A 26229-nucleotide genomic window follows, 5' to 3' on the forward strand; every position below is an offset into this window, starting at 1 on the left:
GCGGCGCTCAGGACGGTGGCGGAAGAGGTGGGGCACTGGGACGACGGAGGAGAGAGCAGCGGGTGGGCCGCCGGAGATGGGGCGCGGCGCGGCGGCAGGGAATCGGAGGGGCGGCGCGAGAGAGGGATTTGGTTGGGACAGGCTCAAGGTAGGGGAAGCGCACGGGTGGGAATTCTCGTTTTCTTTCCCATCGCTCTCTATAGTGGAGGTGATCTCAGAATATTATTCTGAGCACCGGTTTCAGAATAGGAGACGCGCTATTTAACTCCCTGGGGGCAGAATATTATTCTGCACCCCGCCGGACCAGCCTGCAGCCGCACCAACCAGCCTTTTGATGCGCTGCACCAGCCCGCACGGTAGGTGAAGTAAAATTACAACGCATGCGACATAAAAAATGCTCAGCCTGAGCGTGATCATGCCCGCCGCGTAACTGCAAGAGCCGTGACGTTACATGCGACATAAAATAGCTTCTCGTGCAATGTAAGAAAATGTAGGGCTAGTGTAACTAGAAGCCCATACCATCGTGGCATCGTGTCAGCCTAAATTAATATATGCATGAGCCGTGTGAGCTATTTCTGGCAACGTAAGACTAGAACACCTCCATTAATTTATCCCGTGAGAGTCCACGAATTCTTTTCTTTTAACAAAGCAACTTTAGAACTAATAATGGATGCTCCAATGTAACACCCCTAACGCAGTTGTAAAAGTTTTGCCAGCCTGACTACACACACTTAAAAAATAGAAGAAGGCTTAATGTGCCTGCAAAATCGATCAATGGCCTAATGCGCTGTAAAGTCATAATCCTGCTGTGCATTCAAAATCTAGCAACTCACGACAGCCTAGTGTATGAGAGATTTAGTAAGAAAGGAATACACATAATATTTGCGTAGACCCAATAATTACATGTGAAGCCTAGTGTATACACAATTCAAATAAGGGATAATTATAGCTCATGCATGAGACATGATAATCTTTGACAAAAGAAGCTATATAATGTCGTCGATGCCAACTTTATGTCGCTTCATTTGATGTTCAGAGAGGAAGCCACACAACAGGCACTAGGTCAAATACAGTGGTATATATATATCCTTGTTTCTTCCATGCCAAGAAGGCAACAAGATCACCGAGAAGGCACAATCTGCAACAGCGATATGCTTTTCCAAGAGTGCTGCACAAGGAAAAAGGTAACACGTCACGTACCTGATGTATCTTAAATGTTGAAACTTAATAAATTTCTGCTGTGATAAAATTTATCTTCTTCATTATAGAAAGAGTCATCCTATAAGCTGTTATATTTTATTTACAGAGGAGAATTTTACCTACAAAGAACAAAGACCAATTGGTACCAACCACAGCGGCCACTGCCAAGTTAGCATGACTACTGAAGGGAACTTGTAAAGGAACTCGACAATAAAATCCTGCATACACAGGAAAAATAAGCTTACAACAGTAACATAAACCCCTTCAGCTGTTGAACAGAGAAATTATAGCAGTGTTTTTTCATTAACTAAGGTAGAGGTGGTTTCCCTGTAATAACCTTAATATATTCAGCTCATGAGGTTTCTGGCATTGAACACCTGAGAAATCAATACAATTGACAATACGTAAATAAAATTACAAGATGCAGAGATTACACTCTATATCATTTAAACTGGGAGACCTAAAAAGGCTACGATATGCAGAGATTGCCAAAATATTTAAATACACCAACACATGGGAGCTAGCTACTCCTGAACTACAAAATTCAGAATTTAAGCCTCCAATCGCGAATAAAGGGATCGATAAAATATGTACATAGACTGACATATGATTTTGTTCTTTATAACCAAGTAGATGGTGTTATATTCTATCAAGTTAGCACTTCCGCTCCGTGAGGATGTAATGCATAATTTTATATCGAGAACAATGAATCACATGTGGCCAAAGAATAGACAAAATAATAAAGTTCAACCTACTTCAAAAGCAAATAAGACTAATGTTATAATCCGCTAATGTGTACTCTTCTTGCCAATTGCTATTCGACAGATCCATGTAAAGCAACCTTCTTTGGACTACATGGCATTCATCCTCTTCCTATCAAGCACTACCATATACTATCAGGCCTAGTGTGTTTCTTCCTTTATTTTAATTTAACAGATGGAATATAACTTGACCTCAAATGCTATTAAATAAGTAGTCCAAAGTAATATTTTATCATGTACAGCGGCAACCAAAGTTTAGCGGTGATGTAAACTGCAAATTATCACTCAATATCTGCACTGCGGTAGAACGAAGTATGAAACATGAAAGAATATAATTACTGGAGGAGAGTAGAGTAGTTTGAAGCTGCTTTGCAAGTGGCGCTGAGAGACACCGACATTGAAGTTGTTGCCTGCTGCTGCTCAATGTTCGCGCGCAGCGTGCCGGCACCTATGAGGAGACTTCGACAGAGATCGAAGCTGCAGTGCTGCAGCTAGCTCACCATGCCGAGTGCGGAGTGCCTACGCTGGCTGACGCGAGCCTGCCACAATCGGCAAGGACTCTGATAAAGAACGTGTCAGGCACAAGCAATAATTCTTCGCAGAGCTATTGAATGAAATTCAGAGGCTGCATCTTCTTTTATCCCAGATTTCTCCTAAAGAATATAACTACTACTCTATAATAGAGATTCCCAACCATGCACTAAAACAAACACCCCTGTGATATCACATTCCCATCTGCCTAGCTACAATCACAAAGATAGTCACCAAAATAGCACGTACCCATCTGGTTTATGCTACAGAACAATAGCAAGTAATAACCTGAATGAACAATCAAGATTGATGTTATACAAGATTACTCCTGGTTCTTAGAGAGACCGCGATAAATAATTTGCAAGATTCCTGCTTCTTCTACCTGCTCTGTAAATTCTAACGACTCAAACTAAAGTTGCAAAGTTATGCAGTGGGTAACACCACACACACTGATTTGCTCCAAAGGGGTTACCTCAGGAGGCAATATGGGTCGATGGTACAATAGCTGTAAACCAGAACCTTCAGATCCACTTGAGAAGGGGAAAAAAAAAGCTGACAGAAAATAAGAAGTGGGGAGGTCCCGTCTCACGGCCACCTGCAATCCTGCATCGTCCCCGAGATGGTCCCTGATTCCGGACGCATCTGCCGCGGCGTCATAGGAGAAGGGTTGGTCAGGGGCAGCCACGAGAGTGGAGGGAGGCTTGAGCCTCGGTAGGGGAGGAAGATACGACGTCGCCCAGGAACAGAACCACAAAATCAATGGGTGGGAAAGGAGTGAGGGAGAAGGCTCACCAAGAGAATCTTATCCTTGCCCCGTCGTCGGAGACGAGGCCCATGGTCTGGAGCTCGGTAAGATCGCTTGCCGCCGCCTCCAATGCCGTCTTCGGCGCCGCCTCGTAATACCTGATGTACGCCTCGTTGGCGATTCCCCTGCCTCCGCGGCCAACGCAGGACACCATGGCCGGCCTCCGCCTGCTCCTCTCCCACAGAACTACCGGGTACGTCGCCACCAGCGATCTCCGGACGGCAGCTGCGCCAGTGGGTCGCCGTTCCCCTTTCTCCCGGGAGACGGAGAGGAACGCGTCCTCAGCTCCGGCCACGCGCGACGCCTGAAATTCGGGACAGCCGTCGAAGGAAGTGAACCCGGGTCTCCATGGGTCGATAAAGGGCGCGGAGGCGCCGAATTTCCGTGGCGGCGGCGAGGAGCCGGAGGTCGCCGGATCTGAGGAGCTGGAGGAGAGGAGAGCGTGGAGAGATTGGGGACTGGCCAAGAATAACCGCGGCGAGTGGGGATTAGGCCTCCCGATCACCACGATAGAGAAAAAACCTCCAGCGTAATTTTTCTTTAGATATTACAGCAGGTGGAGTCTGTCATCGTGAGCATGGCATATACGGTGATGGGTGTCGTTGAGCCGCACCAGGAGGAGGCTTCGGGCTGGCTCGGTCGTACGACCCGGGTGCAGAATTACTTATTCTGCTCTCAGGGTGTCTAATAGAGTTTCTATATATATATTCGAGAGCCTTCGTGCTTGAGTTACTTGTATCATCATCAAAGGTGCCTCACCTAGTTTGCATTAGGCTCACCTTTATATTCCGCAAAGCCTAACATTGCAAAGAAAGAATTAAAACTTGTAGAAACCTATTCACCCCCTCTAAGATTACCATCTCTAAACTTTCAAGAAGTGAAAGAGAAGAGGGGAGAAATGGAACAGAGAGAAGGTGAACCGGCTGGTTTGGGCATATATACTCGAGCTAGGTTACCGCCGGCGCACAGAATATGGTGGTGCACCGGAGGTAATTATTTTACTTTTTTCAGGAAAATCTAAAACATGGAAAAACACTGTTTTTATTTTAAATTTTGGGGAAAGTAAAAATTGGCTAAAACGACCGTACGTGGTTGAATTCGGGTGTAAAATTTTGCGTAGCTACATTTTGATATAAAAAAAAACTTTTTCATCGGAGGTCGTATGCAACTAGAAAAGCAGTTTTACGAAAATATGAAGCCATTTTGCAAAAAAATCAAAAATAATGTTTATTAATTTCCATTAAAACTAGATGAAATAACACACGGGCATCTCGAAGGATTTTATTTTTGAAATTTTTATCATTTTCTTTTACCTTGGGTGGGGGTGGGGGCGAGGCAAATTCGTGCACATGCGGTAAGGTAGGCTTCGATTTTTGGGCTGGCTCGGACCTGGACGACCCTTATCCCCTGGTCTTCGCAGCGCCAGCGGTATTTGGGCACCACCGGCGCCCATAAAATAGGTGCACTGGTGGCAAATACCACCTGCGTGCATCTTTTTTGGTGCGCTGGTGGTAATACTGGGACTATAGGCCTTTTCGTAGTAGTGATAATTTTTTTTGACACCTTTACCGTAGGGGAATCCCCTACGGTGTCTTTATATATATATATATATATATATATATATATATATATATATATATATATATATATATATATATATATCAAAGAGACATACACTGTACAGGGGCAAGAGAGTTTCCCAAAGAAAAAGGAAGAAGATTACATCACGGTGGCTGAAAAGAGACTAGAAAATACATAGAAATTTAACTAAGAGTATCTAGAATCCAACCAAGAAGGGGTTGGACTAAGGACTGTTTAACTCTGTAATGATGCAGCCATATATCGTTCTGGAAACCAACTTTCCATCTCGCAAGAGAGAAAGGAATGGCCTGAAAGATGAAGTCGTTCCTGGACTTCCAAATATTTCATGCGGCACATGCAAAAATCTCAACGAAACAAGGCCCCTGGAAATTGTTTTTAGCATGCCAAAACCCATCTGCTATAGACCTATCAGCTGGCCATTGTATATTGATTGCATTCCAACAATTTTTAGCAAAGTCACATTCAAAGAATAGGTGAGACCTCGTCTCCAGGCTAGTTGTCTGGCAGAGAGAGCAGTCTGTCTCCGAATCTATTCTCCAATTTTTTCGGTGCATAATGTCTCTGGTATTTAGTCTATCGATCAGCATTAACCACAGGAAAACCTTGATTTTGGGCAATGTTTTGGAGGACCAGATAGAGATCATAATTTCATTTCTAGGTACTCTTTCAAACAAAAAGCGATAGTACCTTGCTGAAGTGTATTTCTCTCCCCAGACAAAACTCCTTGTGTCATGAACATCAGTAATGATGGGGGTTGTTGGGGGGATGACCCCCGGTATGCCAAAGGCATGCCAAACCGGATGGTTTAGACCCTCAAGATACCGGTTTAATATTGATACCGGAGGAAGGAGCCGGAGTTTCGGCCAAGTGAACCTAAACCGGGATCCCCAAGAGGGGTATACCGGAACCGGGTACTGAAGATGCCGGAGGGAGAGCGTATCAGCACAGCTGGTCAAAGTTTTCCCCTGGAGCAAGAAGACGAAGGAACAGAGCCCTGACATGTAAAGTGGAAGCTGACGCCAAAAGCGACCAGGGGCGTCAGCCTCTGTCGTTAAAGGAGCCGGCGCCGCCCTTTTTGACTACAGAGACGTTGTAAAAGTAGTTTGTCTAGTCAAAGATGCTGTAAGATGCTAGAATATTCCTTTGGATGCTGTTTAGATGCCATTAGGGTTTCTTGATCAGCAAGCCGTTAGGGTTTCTTGTTCTGCAAGCCACCTCTCTATTATATAAGGAGAGGGGGTAGCCCCATTACGGGCACGAGCATAAGAGAGAATCAGACGCACGTAAGTTCTAGTGGACGATATCTTACACAAACCTGTAATTCGCTAAAGAGCAATAAAGAGAAAGATTTGGAGCGGAGTTCATCCTTGTGTTCTTCTTCTTGCTTCACTACCCTAGGTTGTGTTCTTGAGGAAAGCATCCGGAAGTTCATCCAACCTCATCTTAAAACCCTCCCCCGAATCCTCTAGCGCACATTCGGCCCCAACTCAAGCCATCCCATGGCATCTGCTCGTTCACCACGACGACAGTTGGCGCCCACCGTGGGGCCAGCAGCTGCGCTTGCTGGAGTACATATTCGGGCGGGCCTCCCCACCATCGCCGGCGAGTGTGTCGTCACCGCGCTCGTCGACAACATCTTCTCCATGGACTTCATCGATGACAACGCGGGCCGCTTCGCCAATGGCGGATGCTTCCCGCAGAACGGCCGCATCATCGAGTTCGGCTCTCACCGCATCTACCTCGACACCGCGCCGGAGCCCCAGTGCACATCCCTGGTGCTGGTGGCGCCGGACCCACCAAGATCTTCGATTGCTTGCGGGCCGCGCTCCGACCGCCCCGCCGGTAGCGTCGAGGTGATGATGACCGGCGAGCTGCTATGGAATGTAGCCCTTCTTCACCCTTTCGATTCCTGAAGGTGCAATGTAAGGAGTTCTTTTTTGTGCCTTATTTGCTGTCAGTAGTATGCCGGCACCTCGAATGAATCTCGGGGACTGCCTTTATCAAAATTGCATGCAATATGTTTATTCTTTCCGTATACCGGTTTGTTTGCTTAAGGTTCGCTTTTCCGGTCTGGTAACGTGCTAAACCTACCGGAGTCTTCGACTTTGCTGCTGTCCGAAACCCGGCTTCATGGCAAGCAAGATAAACCGGAAGGTCCTAAGCACGTGAAAAACGAAAAAGGGACCGAAAACGAACAATCCAGGAGAAAATTTAACTAACCCCGGTCATACCGGTTTTTTGTGAAACATTTCGAATTATTTCTAAATTCAAGAAAGTGCTTGCTTGGCAAAAGAACTTTGAGTCTCATATGCCGAACGCCCAAAAGAGGTAGGCAGAGCCAAAGCAAAAGAACCAAGTGTGCATCGGATTGGATTCGGAAACAAATCCGGAATCTTCACCATGCAAGGATCAGAGCAAAACCAAAACAAACCGGCAAGGTCTTAATCATGTAAATACCGGCTCAACTTATAAGCCTACCGGTGTACCGGTTAAAGTCAGCACCACCAAGAGGGCTTAACGCATTAATACGACTCCCACCCGGTATACCGGGAAAATTTCACGAGGTTGCTTTTCATGAGACGGGAACAGAGTTTTCACAGGTAAAATGGAGATGAGCTCTCCGGGGCTTGGGCGGAAGTAGCAGGTATTTCTGTGGCTTGTTTAGGGGCAGCGAAGCTCGGACAAAGCCGGGCTCGAGCAAAGCCGGGCCGACCTTCCTGTGCGTCGACTTGCAACTAAGGTAAAATATTTATGATGTATATGCATTGACTAACCCTGTCTTCAGGCACAACTGTTTTCCGATGAAAATTCATCGCTACCATCAGTTTCCTTAGCTCATAATATATCATGGCACCATCTAGTATCTCAGATCGCCGTTTATCATGGCATCATCCAAACTCTCAGATCGCCGTTTATCATGGCATCATCCAAACTCTCAGATCGCCGTTTATCATGGCACCATCTAGTATCTCAGATCGCCGTTTATCATGGCATCATCCAAACTCTCAGATCGCCGTTTATCATGGCACCATCTAATATCCCAGATCGCTGTTTATTCTGGTTGACAAAGTATCACGCCAAAGTCAGCTACATCATGTCACAAGTAACGTGGCATTGACTACTAAGTCAAACCACTTCATATCTGGGTTGACCAGTGGCCATAGCTCGTCGAATATCATCTTGACATAGTCCAAGAGGGCAAAATGTCAAACATGCCAAGATGGTAAAATTTTAATCCGGTATACGCCAAGAAGGCTATACACACCGGTATGTGACAAGTCCAAGAGGGCAAAATGTCAAACATGCCAAGATGGCAAAATTTCAATCCGGTATACGCCAAGAAGGCTATACACACCGGTATGTGACAAGTCCAAGAGGGCAAAATGTCAAACATGCCAAGATGGCAAAATTTCAATCCGGTATACGCCAAGAAGGCTATACACACCGGTATGTGACAAGTCCAAGAGGGCAAAATGTCAAACATGCCAAGATGGCAAAATTTTAATCCGGTATACGCCAAGAAGGCTATACACACCGGTATGTGACAAGTCCAAGAGGGCAAAATGTCAAACATGCCAAGATGGCAAAATTTCAATCCGGTATACGCCAAGAAGGCTATACACCGGTATGTGACAAGCCCAAGAGGGCAAAATGTCAAACATGCCAAGATGGCAAAATTTCAATCCGGTATACGCCAAGAAGGCTATACACCGATATGTGACAAGCCCAAGAAGGCAAAATGTCAAACATGCCCAAGATGGCAAAATCTATTCCGGTAAACGCCCAAGAAGGCTATATACCGGTATAAAAAAAAGGATGCCGGTTCCTTGGCAAGTTCGCACTAAGTACTGCGTGCTTAACCCGAAACTCGGGGACTGGCTATGCCGGCTTCTTGGCAAGTTTCGCGCCAAGTACTGCGTGCTTAACCCGAAACTCGGGGACTGGCTATGCCGGTTTTTTGAAAACCAGCAAAGTTTCGCGCTAAGAACTGCGTTCTCAACCCGAAACTCGGGGACTGGGAGGATGTACATATAAGCTGGGAAGTTGAAAACCGGCATAGATTTGAAAGATGAAGCTTTGAAGGTTAAGGTGTGCGGCTTACCACCACGTTGCCGCTGGCATCGTGCCAAGTGGTGTCAAACTCCTTGACGACGCGCTTAAGTCGGCTCAAGTGCTGCGCCGTGCTCCGCGAACCGGAAGTAACAACGACCGGAAGCTTGTCCTTGCCCAGGCCGCGGGTAGCCGAAGACAACTCCGCCTGGTTCCACTTCTCAGCGTATTCCAGCAGCGGGCCCAGGTTGACCTCGCCGCGGTTGAGCTCAGTGATCCGGCCCGGCTGCGCTGAGACCTTCTCGCCGGCTTCCCTTGCGGCGCGCCCAGTATGGGCAAATGCAAGGGTGCAAACCGGAAGGCTGTGATGATAAGGTTCACCCGAAGGAGACCGCAATCTGGTTCTTCCTCTTTCGGCCTGAGGGCGCTTGGCAGCCGGAGCAGCGCTGCTTCTGGCATCAAAAGCCGAAGCCTTCTGCACTATGGAAGCCGGAGGATCCCCGACTTTGGCACCAATGGAAGTCACGTGCTATAGCACCGAGGGTTACCGGTCGGCTGAAATCGGCGCCACAAAGAAAGCACAAGATAACGCAAGTGATGTAAATACCTCAAGCACAACACAGTCGTTGTCATCATAGCCGGAACCGGCGGCCCGAGTTCCGGAAGGGTCACATGGATCCGGTGCGCCACATTAACTGCGCGAGGGAGATGAAGGATTTGAGGCCTGACGCTGGCACGCCAGGTACAGTGCGCATGTCTCTCACAGGCACAAGTTTCGGGGTATTCTGGAATTCGTCAAGACAAGCATTAAAGACCAAGGAACCGACGGAAAGAAGCCGGAGGTGTTCGATGATGGTTGTTCAGCTAAGTGGGTTCGGCAAGAAGCCGAATGAGTTTAAATGGAAACCGGAAGGATTAATCCGGTACGTTTGGAATGGGAACCTGGCATGACGCGTCAGAAACAGTGCGTATGTCTCTGACAGGCACTGCTCCCCACATATTCTCGAGTTCACCGAGAAAGTTTTTGACAACAAAGATACCGGAGCAAAGATACCGGAGCAAATATACCAAAGCTGAATTCGGTGTGATGAGATGGTTTCGGTAGAGACGCCGGAAGGTTTAAACCGGTACCTTGAGAAAATAGAACCTGGCATGGTCCGTTGGATAGGATCCACCGGACTATACCAGCTTCGGGGACTAATGTTGGGGGGATGACCCCCGGTATGCCAAGGGCATGCCAAACCGGATGGTATGAGCCATCAAGATACCGGTTTAATATTGATACCGGACATGGTCGTCTCTAACCAAAGATACCGGATAAAAGAATAAGATACCGGATTGAAGAGTAAACCGGATTATGATGGCTGAGTTCAACAGTGTTGGATGAAACAATCCGGTATACCATGAGGGGTATACCGGAGTAAAGGCAACCGGTGATATCTAAGCTGGAGATATGCCAAGAGGAGAAATTGAGATACCGGTAAAAGGATACCGGAAGATGAGATACCGGAAAACACCTTGCAAAGAGAAAAAAGAGACAAGTGCGGCAAAGATGCCGGGAATAGAGCTAACCTCCGGAAAGATTAAACCGGAATCTTGAGATATGGGAACCCGGCACGGTCTGTTGGATAGGATCCATCAGACTATACCGGCTTCGGGGACTAATGTTGGGGGGATGACCCCCGGTATGCCAAAGGCATGCCAAACCGGATGGTTTAGACCCTCAAGATACCGGTTTAATATTGATACCGGAGGAAGGAGCCGGAGTTTCGGCCAAGTGAACCTAAACCGGGATCCCCAAGAGGGGTATACCGGAACCGGGTACTGAAGATGCCGGAGGGAGAGCGTATCAGCACAGCTGGTCAAAGTTTTCCCCTGGAGCAAGAAGACGAAGGAACAGAGCCCTGACATGTAAAGTGGAAGCTGACGCCAAAAGCGACCAGGGGCGTCAGCCTCTGTCGTTAAAGGAGCCGGCGCCGCCCTTTTTGACTACAGAGACGTTGTAAAAGTAGTTTGTCTAGTCAAAGATGCTGTAAGATACTAGAATATTCCTTTGGATGCTGTTTAGATGCCATTAGGGTTTCTTGATCAGCAAGCCGTTAGGGTTTCTTATTCTGCAAGCCACCTCTCTATTATATAAGGAGAGGGGGTAGCCCCATTACGGGCACGAGCATAAGAGAGAATCAGACGCACGTAAGTTCTAGTGGACGATATCTTACACAAACCTGTAATTCGCTAAAGAGCAATAAAGAGAAAGATTTGGAGCAGAGTTCATCCTTGTGTTCTTCTTCTTGCTTCACTACCCTAGGTTGTGTTCTTGAGGAAAGCATCCGGAAGTTCATCCAACCTCATCTTAAAACCCTCCCCCGAATCCTCTAGCGCACATTCGGCCCCAACTCAAGCCATCCCATGGCATCTGCTCGTTCACCACGACGACAGGGGTGTTATCTGATAGTTGTTGAATTAGTTGCAGTTCTTGGAACGCTTCAATCGACAAGGGCAGATAAAACTTGGAGGGCTTGTCCTCAGCAGAAAGGAGAGCTGCAACTGAAATGTCCTCATCCAAAGCAAATGAGAACAAATGTGGGTACTGATCACAGAGTAAAGTACCATCTTGCCAAAAGTCTTTCCAGAATAAAACTGAATTACCATTCCCAATTTTACTCTTCGAAATGCTGCGATAATCCCCAACCAGACTGAAGATGTCCCTCCACCAGAATGAACCTCTACCAGTTTTGGTATGCGGTACATTTTCTCCATATAAAGACCACACCAGTTTCACCCAAGGTGTATCAGCATGGCTATAAAATTTGTGTAGCTGTTTCATTAAGAGCGCCTTATTTTGGAGTTCAAGATTTTTCACCCCTAAACCTCCACAATGTCTGGGTCGACACACTTTATCCCAGGCCACTAAGGCATTTAACGAGGAGGGTTCTTCCTCTTTTGCCCAAAGGCAGTGTTGCTGTGCCCTGTTGCACATATTCAGAACCGTTTTCTGGATCTTAAGTGAACACATGTAGAAGGTTGGCAATGTAGAGAGCACAGATCTCACAAACTCAAGTCTACCCCCATATCCAAGAAAACGAGCGCTTGCATTCAGTCTTCTTTCCACTAAACCCACCAGAGGTGAGAGATCTTGGATTGTTGGTTTGGTCACTCCCAAAGGCAGACCTAAATAGGTAAAAGGCAGGTGTCCCATGGAGCAACCAAAAGTATCAGCCAAGATTTTTAGTTTTTCTTCTGAGACATTAATAGGGATTAGGCATGACTTCGAGTAATTGACCCTCAAACCTGTTGCTTGCGCAAAAATTTCCAAAACCTATTTCAGAGCAGTTAACTGAATTGGACAAGCCTGGAGGATTAGGAGTGTGTCGTCGGCATATTGTACAATAGGGAAGTCCGTGTTGGGAATGTTCAGAGGTGCCACTAATTGTCCTTCCTGGAAGAGACCATTGACCATGGCCTGCAGAAGCTCAGAGACCCCAACAAATAAGAGAGGGGAAAGTGGATCACCTTGACGAACCCCTCTTCGACAGTTGAATTTCTTGCCTGGTACCCCATTGAGCAGAATTTCCGAGGTTCCACTTGACATGAGCATTTTTAACCACATAATCCATCTCTGATCACAGCCAAACGCAGAGAAGATCTTTATGATAGCTTCATGCTCTACAGTATCGAAAGCTTTTGCAAAATCTAGTTTTAGGATCACAGTTTCCTCCCTCCCCTGTTTGCATTGGTGTATGTATTCGTATGCCCATCCGACACAATCCTAGATATTCCTTGAGTGCAAGAAACCATATTGATTAACATGAACCAACTGCAGAATTTTTTCTTGGAGTCGATTGGCCAAGATTTTGGTGATTAATTTGAGACAAATGTTAAGTAAGGAGATTGGTCTAAAGTCATTAGGCCCCTCAGGTGATAACATTTTGGGAATCAAAGTGATGAAAGAATCATTGATGCTTTGTAAATTAATAGTGCCAGCCCAAAATTCATCACAAAGCCGATAAAAATCATATTTAATGATTGGCCAACACACCTTGAGAAAATGACCAGAGAACCCATCAGGGCCGGGTGATTTGTCCGAGGGCATATGAGCAACCACCTTATCAATCTCTTCAATAGAAAAGGGCTTAGAAAGTTCCTCTAGACCAGCCAAAGGAGAGAAAAATTGGGAGAAATCAAAGTCCTCCAAGATAGGAACAGATACACCCAATCTTTCCTTGTACACATGCCATAAGAGCCCTGCCTTTTCTTGATGATCAACAGCCACAGAGCCATCTGCTCTAGATAGAGAGGCAATTGAATTTTTTCGATATCTGATGGTTCCATAGAATGAAAAAAGGAGGTATTTTCATCACCAAGCTGCCCAACGTGCCGTGCACCTTTTCTTCCAATATTCCTGTTTACAAGTGAGAAGATGTTGCAATTTCTGTTTGACAATATTACGAAAATTCCATTCACTAATATGTAACAACCTCTGTTCCTCATAGGAATCCAACTGTAAGATAACAGAGTTGCAGTTTTTGATCAGAGAGTCAAGAACCTGGAAACTAGAACTCCATTTTCTCAACCCTTTTCTCAAAAGTTTGAATTTAGCAGATAGACATTTTGCACTGTCCCCTGTACAGTTAATGTCCCAGATATTTCTGACCATATCGATAAATCCAGGCAACCTGGTCCAGTAAGTTTCAAATCGGAACACCTTGGCTTTAGGGATGGAAGACCCAATGGATATCACACAGGTTGTATGATCAGAAGTAGGTCTAGATAGAGGTTTAACCATAGTGTTAGGGAATTTGAGGGTCCATGTAGTGGAGGTGAAAAACCAATCTAATTGAACCAGGAGAGGGTCTGCTTGCATGTTACTCCAGGTAAATGATCTTCCCTTGATAGGAAGCTCAATGAGACCCAAGTAACTAATTATCTCATTAAAAGTATCAATATCGGTCAAATTTGCTCCCTCACGATTGCGATTCTCCACAAAACGATAGAAATTGAAATCACCAAGGATGAGCCAGAGGGAATCATCAGTAATATCAAGGGAAAATAGCCAGGCAACAAAATTTGCTCTAGCTACCCCTTCACAAGGCCCATAGACATTAACTAAATTAAACACATCAACAGATAGTTGTGAGGTGAAGTTCACTACAATGCCAAATCTTTCTTCCATGAGAACCTGACCCACAAACATGTTACCCACCCAAAGAATTAGGAGCCCTCCCGAAGCTCCCTCCGAGGGCACAAACACAAATTGATCAAAGAGTTTGGGTGCAAAATTCCTAATAAAGCTAGGATCAAAATCTTCCTTTTTAGTTTCATGTAAGCAGACTATTGAAGCATTACTTTCTTCCAGTTTGTTAAGCAACAAAGGCCATTTTGCAGAATCATTAATACCACGAACATTCCAGCTTAAGACAAACCACAAACGATTACTATTAAAGGTTCCACGATTCATACTGAATATCAGATAAAACATAAGCCCCAGCGGGGACAACTAGTGCCATAGGCACAACCAGACCACTGTTCATAAACACAAAGCGAGAATGAAAGCATAAATAGTTCATGTAAGAAGCCATCAGCACGATCACTTCTTTTCCTGCATGAGACGCTCAACTGTGAGCTCTTCGGGGTCGATCTGACAGTCCTCAATGATGATGCGTTGCATCTCTTCAATTTGCAGAACTTCTGGAGCAATAGCCTTGTTAGTTTTACGCGGGCGGCGAGTGTCTGCAAGAACCTGATGACAGTAGTGATAATTTATACATAGTTTTATTTATTTATTTATATTACACATTTTTACCTATTTAGAACCTTTCCATCCACTAAATGTACATCTCATGTTGTAAGGATGCAAGCTTCATTATACTATCTTATCTAGTTTTTCTATTATAACCACCACTATTGATCATGTTAATCCACTTGGATACTAAGGTACCACATTTATCACTGAGGATGTTTTTCTTTTAATGGAGTTATACAAATGTTGCAACAATAATTTAAGTTTTTAATTAACCATATATTTAAGCAAAGTAACCGGAACTTCCTTTCTCCGAAACATAATTTGCTTAAATGAGTAAATGTGTGTTTTTGTATGGTCATGTCCATAGTATCCTGCAATATCTTGGTATGGTTTTTGGAATCATGCAAGTGTAACAAATATCTCGATAGAGGTTTATAGAGTATATGAGTGTCAAAATTAGTGCAAGTAACTATGAAGTTTAGAATGTATACGATGTCAAATAACAGTTTGTCAGTGTGTCACCTTCTTGTGCCCTCATTCATTGGTGGCGCTCTCTTATTGGTTCTTTCATGGTCAAATATACCATTTTTGTGTGTGGTTAAGCAGTTCATCGGCAAAACATATATAATTGTATTTAGTACCAAATTTTCACCATTTATGCATGAATGACAAATATTAATATCCAACTTTTTAAGGCTGCTGTAGACTCATAGTACTCATTAATTCTATGAATAGAAAATCAGAGCAACTAATTTGATATGTGTACACACCATAGAGATACCAACGATTTGCATCCTTCTAATCCACTTGGAAACAACACGCACGCTTCTATTCCTGTAGACATCCAAGATCAGAGGTTTGTAGAACATCAGCAAGTTTCTCTTAAGTGAATCGCCCAAGGTTTATCGAACTCAGGGAGGTAGAGGTCAAAGATATCCCTCTCAAGCAACCCTGCAATTAAGATACAAGAAATCTCTTGTGTCCCCAACACACCTAATACACTTGTCAGATGTATAGGTGCACTAGTTCGGCGAAGAGATAGTGAAATACAAGTAATATGGATGATTATAAGTAGTAATTGCAATCTGAAATAAAAATGGCAGCAAAAGAACATGTAGCAGAACTTGTTGGAAACGGTGTTTCAATGCTTAGAAACAAGGCCTAGGGATCATACTTTCACTAGTGGACACTCTCAACAATAATCACATAATTGAACAGTTAAATCACTTCTCTTCACTTTTGCTACTCTGAATTACTCTCCTATTGGAATCACTAATCATCACGTAGTGGCTACAAAAGCTCCACTCAAAGTTCATCAATTACTTGACAAACACCACTCATAGGGATATCCTCATCAAATCATAATCCAAGATAATACCGTTGCAATTTAGACCGGGTACTAACATAGCATATACACTGTCAACAATACCTATGAAAGGGGGAATAGATCACATCAATATTATCATAGTAATAGTTAACTTCATAATCCACAAGAGATTACAATCATAGCCTACGCCAAGTACTACATGATGCACACACTGTCCTCTTTACATCATGGAGGAGGAATAGACTACTTTAATAACACCACTAGAATAACACATAGATGAAGAGTAGCATCTACTTATTCAACATGATACAAAGCTCATGATCACCTAAACATCACACCATGGGAGAGAGAGATGAACCACATAGCTACCGGTAGAGCCCTCAGCCTCGGGGGAGAACTACTCCCTCCTCATCATGGGAGACAGCAACAGCGATGAAGATGGCGATGGAGTCGATGGAGATGGATTTCGGGGGCACTTCCCCGTCCCGGCGGCGTGACGGAATAGAGACTTCTGTCCCCCGAACTTGGCTTCGCGATGGCGGTGGCTACGTAACTTTTCGTGGAGGAAGACCGGTATATTTAGGGTTTTCGCATCTGGGATAATATATAGGCGGAAGGGCGGCCTCGGAGGGGCCCCAGGGTGCCCTCCCCACCTGGTGGCGCGGCCAGTGTGGGCCCGCGCCCCCTATGGTGTGGGGGCCCCTTGGCCCCCTCTGGCTCTTCTCTGGCTATCTGGGTCCATCTCGGCAAAATAGCGACTTCTGTCTTCGTGGGGTCCAATTCCGAGAATATTTCCTGTGTAGAATTTCTGAAACCAAAAACAGCAGAAAACAGGAACTAGCGCTTCGGCATCTTGTTAATAGCTTAGTCCCAAAAAATGCATAAAAATGATATAAAGTATGAATAAAACATGTAGGTATTGTCATAAAACTAGCATGGAACATCAGAAATTATAGATACGTTGGAGACGTATCAGGAGACAGCAACGACGATGAAGATGGCGATGGAGTCGATGGAGATGGCTCTGGGGGCAATTCCCCGTCCCGGCAGGGTGCCGAATTAGAGACTTCTGTCCCCCAAATTAGGGTTTTTGGTGCCGGCGGAGCTACGGAACTCTTCTGGAGAAATCGTCGATCCCTTTAGGGTTTTCAGGGCAGGAGCTTTATATAGGCGAAAGGGCGGCGCGAGGGGGTGCCCGAGGGGCCCACCCATAGGGCGGCGCCGCCCCCCTCCTGGCCGTGCCAGCTGATGGGGAGGAGGCCGTGGGCCTCCTCTGGCTTGGCCCTTCTGGCTCCGTGGGTCTTCTGGCGAAATAGAATTTCTGTAATTTTTCTGGATTTTCCCGAGCACTTTGGTTTTTGAGCCTTTTCTGCAATAAACAGACATAATAAACAGAAACTCGCACTGTGGCATCTTGTTAATAGGTTAGTCCAATAAATGTCATAATATGATATAAAGTGCATATAAAACATGTATCTATTGTCATAAAACTAGCATGGAACATAAGAAATTATAGATACGTTGGAGACATATCAATAACCCTTACAAAGCAACAACCGAGTTTTTTGATCAGCTAATGGCAATCAGTTGTTCGAAAAAATGAGAAAAAAATATGGTAAAATTGAGAGCTACATGAGGTACTCTGGTATCATCATCTCCAACTCCTCTGTTTCTCCTCATATAAATTTACTTTACGCCACCACGTTGAGTAAAAGTTGTAGCAACATGCATGCTTTTATGGAAGCAAAATAACTTCTAAGTATAAGAATTTGTTGCAATAACATCAGAATAGAAAATACTCCTAGAATTGGAGCAACATGCTATTACGGCCACACCTCTGAACATCACTACCCTTCGAACGTTGCATGCCTCAAAAATTCATTAATTTCCTCAAAGGTCGTGACCTCCATCGCCGTGGTCATGTGTATGGCCGTGGGCGTCGCCGCTGAAGGACGAAGAGTAGGTGGTTGCCAGAGTGAGAGGATGTGCTCGCGGAGAATCTCGCCAGTGGGTGTTTGCCGGAGTGAGAGGAGGTGGCCGTGGAGAAGCTTGCCAGAGGGTGGTCGCCGGAGTGAGAGGAGGTGCTCGCTGGTGAGTAGCTTGAGGAGATGCTCGCTGGAGGGAGGGATATGAAGGAGTAGGGAGGATGAAGAGAGGAGGAGAAGGATGAGGAGAAGTGAAAGAGAAGATGGAAGAAATGGAAGAGAGAGAAGGTGAGCCGACTGGTTTGGGAATATATACCCTAGCTAGGTTACCGCCGGCGCACAGAATATGGTGGTGCATCAGGGGTGATTTTTTTTACTTTTCTCCCCAAAATATAAAACACGGAAAAACTCTGTTTTTCTTTTCGATTTTGGGGAAAATAAAAATTGTCTAAACGACCATAGGTGGTTTAGTTCGGATGTAAAATTTTGTGTAGATACATTTTGATATAAAAAACATTTTCGTCGGAGGTTGATACGTCTCCGACGTATCGATAATTTCTTATGTTCCATGCCACTTTATTGATGATATCTACATGTTTTATACATACTTTATGTCATATTTATGCATTTTCCGGAACTAACCTATTGACGAGATGCCGCAGTGCCAGTTTCTGTTTTCTGCTGTTTTTGGTTTCAGAAATCCTAGTAAAGAAATATTCTCGGAATTGGACGAAATCAACGCCCAGGTTCCTATTTTGTCCGGAAGCATCCAGAACACCCGAGAACCGCCAGAGGGGAGCCCTGGTGGGCCCACACCTGTGCCCGGCGCGGCCAGAGGGGGGGCCGCGCCGCCTGGTTGTGTGGGCCCCCCAGAAGCCTTCTGACGCCTCCCTTCCGCCTATTTAAAGCCTCCGTCGTGAAAACCCTGATACGTTCGACGAAACCCGCAGAAACCTTCTGTAGCCGCCGCCATCGCGAAGCCAAGATCTGGGGGACAGGAGTCTCTGTTCCGGCACGCTGCCGGAGCAGGGAAGTGCCCCCGGAAGGCTCCTCCATCGACATCACCGCCATCTCCATCAACGCTGCTGTCTCCCATGAGGATGGAGTAGTTCTCCATCGAGGCTAAGGGCTGTACCGGTAGCTATGTGGTTCATCTCTCTCCTATGTACTTCAATACAATAATCTCATGAGCTGCCTTACATGATTGAGATTCATATGATGATACTTGTAATCTAGATGTCATTATGCTAGACAAGTGAATTTTACTTATGTGATCCCCGGAGACTCCTTGTCCCACGTGTATAAAGGTGACAGTGTGTGCACCGTGTGGGTCTCTTAGGCTATATTTCACATAATACTTATTCACTGTTATGAAGAGCATAGTGAAGTGCTTATTTATATCTCTTTATGATTGCAATGTGTTTTGTATCACAATTTATCTATGTGCTACTCTAGCAATGTTATTAAAGTAGTTTTATTCCTCCTACACGGTGTAATGGTGACAGTGTGTGCATCCGTGTTAGTACTTGGCGTATGCTATGATTATGATCTCTTGTAGATTATGAAGTTAACTATTGCTATGATGGTATTGATGTGATCTATTCCTCCTACATAGTGTGAAGGTGACAGTGTGCATACTATGTTAGTACTTGGTTTAGTCGAATTGATCTTTCATGCACTCTAAGGTTATTTAAATATGAACATTGAATTGTGGAGCTTGTTAACTCCGGCATTGAGGATTCGTGTAATCCTACGCAATGTGTTCATCATCCAACAAGAGTGTAGAGTATGCATTTATCTATTCTGTTATGTGATCAATGTTGAGAGTGTCCACTAGTGAAAGTCTAATCCCTAGGCCTTGTTTCCTAAATACTGCTATCGCTGCTTGTTTACTGTTTTACTGCGTTACTACTGCTGCATTACTACTGCTTCTGTCCTGGGCAAAGCACTTTTCTGGTGCCGTTGCTACTGCTACTATTTATTCATACCACCTGTATTTTACTATCTCTTCGCCGAACTAGTACGCCTATTAGGTGTGTTGGGGACACAAGAGACTTCTTGCTTTGTGGTTGCAGGGTTGCATGAGAGGGATATCTTTGACCTCTTCCTCCCTGAGTTCGATAAACCTTGGGTGATCCACTTAAGGGAAACTTGTTGCTGTTCTACAAACCTCTGCTCTTGGAGGCCCAACACTGTCTACAAGAATAGAAGCTCCCGTAGACATCAAGCACTTTTCTGGCGCCGTTGCCGGGGAGGAAAGGTAAAAGGCACTCATACTTCGGTTCCAGGTAACAGTACTTTTCTGGCGCCATTGTGTTTGTGCTCGAAGCTATTTCCTTTAGATCCTGCAATTGCATCTTTTTGTTTCTTGTTTACACTAGTTTGGCATAATGGACAACAATGAGCTTCTTGTTCTATTTCCTGATTTAAGACATGGATGGTTTGATCCGAAAATTAAAAAACCCATGGAACATGTTAGCATGAATACTTTGAACACCATTGTTGCTAATGATATGGAAAATTCTAAGCTTGGGGAAGCTGGTTTTGATGAGCATGATATTTTTAGTCCCCCAAGCATTGAGGAGAAAATTTACTTTGATGATACTTTACCTCCTATTTATGATGATTATAATGATAGTAGTCTTTTGTTACCACCTGTCATGGAGGATAAATTTGATTATGATTACAATATGCCTCCTATATTTGATGATAGCTACTATGTTGAATTTGCTCCCACTACAATTAATAAGAATGACTATGCTTATGTTGGGAGTAGTAATTATTTTATGCATGAGACTCATGATAAGAATGCTTTATGTGATAGTTCTATTGTTGAATTTGCTCATGATGCTACTGAAAGTTATTATGAGAGAGGAAAATATGGTTGTATAAATTTTCATGGTACTAATACACCTCTCTATATGCTGAAATTGTTGAAGTTACACTTGTTCCATCTTCCTATGCTTGTTACTTTGCTTTTCATGAACTTGTTTATTTACAAGATTCCTTTGCATAGGAAGCATGTTAGGTTTAAATGTGTTTTGAATTTGCCTCTTGATGCTCTCTTTTGCTTCAAATACTATTTCTTGCGAGTGCATCATTAAAACTGCTGAGCCCATCTTAATGACTATAAAGAAAGAACTTCTTGGGAGATAATCCATGTGTTATTTTGCTACAGTACTTTGTTTTATATTTGTGTCTTGGAAGTTGTTTACTACTGTAGGAACCTCTCCTTATCTTAGTTTTGTGTTTTGTTGTGCCAAGTGAAGCCTCTAATCGAAGGTTGATACTAGATTTGGATTTCTGCGCAGAAACAGATTTTTATCTGTCACGAATCTAGGCTGTTTTCTCTGTAGGTAACTCAGAAAAATATGCCAATTTACGTGCGTGTTCCTCAGATATGTACGCAACTTTCATTAGTTTTGAGTTTTCTGATTTGAGCAACGAAAGTATTTATTTAAAATTCGTCTTTACGGACTGTTCTGTTTTGATAGATTCTGCCTTTTATTTCGCATTGCTTCTTTCGCTGTGTTGGGTGGATTTCTTTGTTCCATTACCTGCCAGTAGCTTTGAGCAATGTCCAGAAGTGTTAAGAATGATTGTGTCACCTCTGAACATGTGAGTTTTTGATTATGTACTAACCCCTCTAATTAAGTTTATGAGAAGTTTGGTGTGAAGGAAGTTTTCAAGGGTCAAGAGAGGAGGATGATATACTATGATCAAGAAGAGTGAAAAGTCTAAGCTTGGGGATGCCCCGGTGGTTCACCCCAGCATATATAAAGAAGACTCAAGCATCTAAGCTTGGGGATGCCCAAGGCATCATCTTCTTCATCGACAACATTATCAGGTTCCTCCCCTGAAACTATATTTTTATTCGGTCACATCTTATGTGCTTTACTTGGAGCGTCTGTGTGCTTTTATTTTTGTTTGTGTTTGAATAAATTGGATTACATCATGCTTGTGTGGGAGAGAGACACGCTCCGCTGGTTCATATGAACACATGTGTTCTTAGCTTTTAATTTTCATGGCGAAGGTTGAAACTGCTTCGTTAATTGTTATATGGTTGGAAACGGGAAATGCTACATGTAGTAATTGGTATGATGTCTTGAATAACTTGATACTTGGCAATTGTTGTGCTCATGTTTAAGCTCTTGCATCATATACTTTGCACCTATTAATGAAGAAATACATAGAGCATGCTAAAATTTGGTTTGCATAATTGGTCTCTCTAAGGTCTAGATAATTTCTAGTATTGAGTTTGAACAACAAGGAAGACGGTGTAAAGTCTTATAATGTTTACAATATGTCTTTTATGTGAGTCTTGTTGTACCAGTTCATCCTTGTGTTTGTTTCAAATAACCTTGCTAGCCTAAACCTTGTATCGAGAGGGAATACTTCTCATGCATCCAAAATCCTTGAGCCAACCACTATGCCATTTGTGTCCACCATACCTACCTACTACATGGTATTTTCTGCCATTCCAAGTAAATTGCTTCATGTGCTACCTTTAAACCTTCAAAATGCTTCTCAATTTGTGTTAATGTTTTATAGCTCATGAGGAAGTATGTGGTGTTTATCTTTCAACCTTGTCATTTACTCTTGACAGACTTTCACAATGGACTAGTGGCTTCATCCGCTTATCCAATAATTTTGCAAAAAGAGCTGGCAATGGGGTTCCCAGCTCCAATTAATTACAACTTGCATTAATAATTCTCTTCACATGTTTTGCTCTGATTCATCAGTAAGCAACTTAATTTTGCAAATAGACACTCCTTCATGGTATGTGAATGTTGGAAGGCACCCGAGGATTCGGTTAGCCATGGCTTGTGTAAGCAAAGGTTGGGAGGAGTGTCACCCATAATAAAAACTAAAGTACATGTGTAAACAAAAGAGAAGAGGGATGATCTACCTTGCTGGTAGAGATAACGTCCTTCATGGGAGCCGCTCTTGAAAGTCTGGTTGATAAGGTAGTTAGAGTACCCATTACCATTCGTTGACAACAACAAACACCTCTCAAAATTTTATTTTTATGCTCTATATGATTTCAAAACTTAAAAAGCTCTAGCACATGATTTAATCCCTGCTTCCCTCTGCGAAGGGCCATTCTTTTACTTTTATTGTTGAGTCAGTTCACCTATCTCTCTCCACCTTAAGAAGCAAACACTTGTGTGAACTGTGCATTGATTCCTACATACTTGCATATTGCACTTGTTATATTGCTTTGCATTGATAACTATCCATGAGATATACATGTTACAAGTTGAAAGCAACCGCTGAAACTTCATCTTCCTTTATGTTGCTTCAATTCCTTTACTATGAATTTATTGCTTTATGAGTTAACTCTTATGCAAGACTTATTGATGCTTGTCTTGAAGTACTATTCATGAAAAGTCTTTGTTTTATGATTCAGTTGTTTACTCATGTCATTTACATTGTTTTGATCGCTGCATTCATTACATATGCTTACAACAGTATGATCAAGGTTATGATGGCATGTCACTTCAGAAATTATCTTTGTTATCGTTTACCTGCTCGGGACGAGCAGGAACTAAGCTTGGGGATGCTGATACGTCTCCGACGTATCGATAATTTCTTATGTTCCATGCCACTTTATTGATGATATCTACATGTTTTATACATACTTTATGTCATATTTATGCATTTTCCGGAACTAACCTATTGACGAGATGCCGCAGTGCCAGTTCCTGTTTTCTGCTGTTTTTGGTTTCAGAAATCCTAGTAAAGAAATATTCTCGGAATTGGACGAAATCAACGCCCAGGTTCCTATTTTGTCCGGAAGCATCCAGAACACCCGAGAACCGCCAGAGGGGAGCCCTGGTGGGCCCACACCTGTGCCCGGCGCGGCCAGAGGGGGGGCCGCGCCGCCTGGTTGTGTGGGCCCCCAGAAGCCTTCTGACGCCTCCCTTCCGCCTATTTAAAGCCTCCGTCGCGAAAACCCTGATACGTTCGATGAAACCCGCAGAAACCTTCTGTAGCCGCCGCCATCGCGAAGCCAAGATCTGGGGGACAGGAGTCTCTGTTCCGGCACGCTGCCGGAGCAGGGAAGTGCCCCCGGAAGGCTCCTCCATCGACATCACCGCCATCTCCATCAACGCTGCTGTCTCCCATGAGGAGGGAGTAGTTCTCCATCGAGGCTAAGGGCTGTACCGGTAGCTATGTGGTTCATCTCTCTCCTATGTACTTCAATACAATAATCTCATGAGCTGCCTTACATGATTGAGATTCATATGATGATACTTGTAATCTAGATGTCATTATGCTAGTCAAGTGAATTTTACTTATGTGATCTCCGGAGACTCCTTGTCCCACGTGTGTAAATGTGACAGTGTGTGCACTGTGTGGGTCTCTTAGGCTATATTTCACAGAATACTTATTCACTGTTATGAAGAGCATAGTGAAGTGCTTATTTATATCTCTTTATGATTGCAATGTGTTTTGTATCACAATTTATCTATGTGCTACTCTAGCAATGTTATTAAAGTAGTTTTATTCCTCCTACACGGTGTAATGGTGACAGTGTGTGCATCCGTGTTAGTACTTGGCGTATGCTATGATTATGATCTCTTGTAGATTATGAAGTTAACTATTGCTATGATGGTATTGATGTGATCTATTCCTCCTACATAGTGTGAAGGTGACAGTGTGCATACTATGTTAGTACTTGGTTTAGTCGAATTGATCTTTCATGCACTCTAAGGTTATTTAAATATGAACATTGAATTGTGGAGCTTGTTAACTCCGGCATTGAGGATTCGTGTAATCCTACGCAATGTGTTCATCATCCAACAAGAGTGTAGAGTATGCATTTATCTATTCTGTTATGTGATCAATGTTGAGAGTGTCCACTAGTGAAAGTCTAATCCCTAGGCCTTGTTTCCTAAATACTGCTATCGCTGCTTGTTTACTGTTTTACTGCGTTACTACTGCTGCATTACTACTGCTTGTTTACTGTCCTGGGCAAAGCACTTTTCTGGTGCCGTTGCTACTGCTACTATTTATTCATACCACCTGTATTTTACTATCTCTTCGCCGAACTAGTACGCCTATTAGGTGTGTTGGGGACACAAGAGACTTCTTGCTTTGTGGTTGCAGGGTTGCATGAGAGGGATATCTTTGACCTCTTCCTCCCTGAGTTCGATAAACCTTGGGTGATCCACTTAAGGGAAACTTGTTGCTGTTCTACAAACCTCTGCTCTTGGAGGCCCAACACTGTCTACAAGAATAGAAGCTCCCGTAGACATCAGAGGTCGTATGCAACTACAAAAGTAGTTTTACCGAAACATGATGCCATTTTGCAGATGACATAACACCGGTGGGGGGGGGGGGGGGATGGAGGGAAATTTGCGTCGGCGGTAAGGTAGGCTTCGATTTTTGGGCTGGCTCGAACCTGGATGGCCCTTATCCCTGGCGCACAAATTCTTCGTTGCGCAGGCGGTATCTGGACACTACCGGTGCCCATAAAATAGGTGCGCCGGCGGCAAATACCACCGGCATGCACCTTTTTTGGTGCGCCGGTGGTAACCCTGGAACTATAGGCATTTTCCTAGCAGTGATAATTTATATATAATTTTTATTTATTTATTTATATTACACATTTTTACCTTTTTAGAACCTTCCGTGCACTAAATGTGCATCTCATGTTGTAATGTTGTAAGGATGCATGCTTCATTATACTATTTTATCTAGTTTTTCTATTATAACCACCACTATTGATCATGTTAATCCACTTAGATACTAAGATACCACATTTATCATTGAGGATGTTTTTATTTTAATGTAGCCATGCAAATGTTGCAACAATAATTTAAGTTTTTAATTAACCATATATTTAAGCAAAGTAACGAGAACTTCCTTTCTCCGAAACATAATTTTTGCTTAAATGAGTAAATGTATGTTTTTGTATGATCATATCCACAGTATCTTACAATATCTTGGTAGGGGTTTTTGGAATCACGCAAGTGTAACAAATATCTCGATAGAGGTTCATAGAGTATACAAGTGTCAAAATTAGCGCAAGTAACTATGAAGTTTAGAATGTATACGATGTGAAATAACAGTTTGTCCTCGTGTCACCTTCTCGTTCCCTCATTCATTGGTGGTGCTTTCTTATTGCTTCTTTCATGGTCAAATATACCCTTTTTTGTGGTCAAACGGTTCATCGAACGGAACATATATCTTTGTATTTAGTCCCAAAATTTCACCATTTATGGATGAATGAAAACACAAAAATATAACTTTTTAGGCTGTTGTAGACTGTACTACCT

At 43.7% G+C, this 26229-nt stretch overlaps 1 long non-coding RNA gene across 8 annotated transcripts; it reads right to left on the reverse strand.

The window, feature by feature from the left end:
* Window positions 1–790: 790 nt before the first annotated feature.
* LOC127308550 (uncharacterized) lies at window positions 791–3960 on the reverse strand. 8 transcript variants are annotated; one of them, XR_007856651.2, is made up of 4 exons: window positions 2301–3864; window positions 1538–1577; window positions 1320–1418; window positions 791–1168 (listed from the first exon to the last, which is right to left on the reverse strand). It is a non-coding gene; the product is annotated as an uncharacterized lncRNA (long non-coding RNA). The 8 variants fall into 8 exon arrangements; XR_007856649.2 differs by having other exon boundaries at window positions 1320–3134; window positions 3285–3867; XR_007856654.2 differs by having other exon boundaries at window positions 1320–2500; window positions 2965–3867.
* Between the last annotated feature and the right edge of the window lie 22269 nt (window positions 3961–26229).

Source organism: Lolium perenne, chromosome 6, assembly GCF_019359855.2.
Source record: "Lolium perenne isolate Kyuss_39 chromosome 6, Kyuss_2.0, whole genome shotgun sequence".
NCBI classification, from domain to species: domain Eukaryota; kingdom Viridiplantae; phylum Streptophyta; class Magnoliopsida; order Poales; family Poaceae; genus Lolium; species Lolium perenne.